The sequence below is a fragment of the Penaeus japonicus genome, unplaced genomic scaffold (genome assembly GCF_977035675.1).
Source record: "Penaeus japonicus unplaced genomic scaffold, GWHDUDI00000001_assembly GWHDUDI00000037, whole genome shotgun sequence".
In the NCBI taxonomy this organism is placed as follows: Eukaryota; Metazoa; Arthropoda; class Malacostraca; order Decapoda; family Penaeidae; genus Penaeus; species Penaeus japonicus.
In genome coordinates, this window is record NW_028234439.1 from 25,975,866 (window position 1) to 25,976,648 (window position 783).

A 783-nucleotide genomic window follows, 5' to 3' on the forward strand; every position below is an offset into this window, starting at 1 on the left:
AGAAAGAGGGAGAGGAGCAGGAAGAGGAAGAAGAGGAAGAGGAAGGTGATGAGAAGGAATAGGGCAGTAGGTGAATTTGAAAGAGAATGAGAACTAGTAGGAAGAGGAAGAAGAAGAGAAGAAGGAAAAGGGAAGGAAGAAGATAAGAGGAGAAGGAGAAAAAGAATGAGGAAGAAGGGGAAGATGTAAAAGAAGAAGCGGATGAGGGAGAGAAAGGAAGAAGAGGGAAAGGAAGAGGAGGAGGAGGAGGAAGCGAAGGAGAGAAAAAAGTAGAAGGCGCAAAAGGAGACGTACTCGAATGTATGTACGTCTGTATTTAAGTATTTATGCATGCAGAAATACACGTGATTGCACTATCGGGTGTAGTAGGTAAGCAGGTGGGTTGGTAAATAGATATTTGGGTGAGAGAGAGAGAGAGAGAGAGAGAGAGAGAGAGAGAGAGAGAGAGAGAGAGAGAGAGAGAGAGAGAGAGAGAGAGAGAGAGAGAGAGAGAGAGAGAGAGAGAACGAAAGAAAAAGAGAAAGATAGAGAGGGAGAGGGAGAGAGAGAGAGAGAGAGAGAACGAGAGAGAGAGAGAGAAGAGAGAGAGAGAGAACGAGAGAGAGAGAGAGAGAGAGAGAGAGAGAGAGAAAGAGAGAGGAAAGAGAAAGATAGAGAACGAGAGAGAGAGAGAGAGAGAGAGAGAGAGAGAGAGAGAGAGAGAGAGAGAGAGAGAGAGAGAGAGAAACGAGAGAGAGAGAGAGAGAGAGAGAGAGAGAGAGAGAGAGAGAGAGAGAGAGAGAG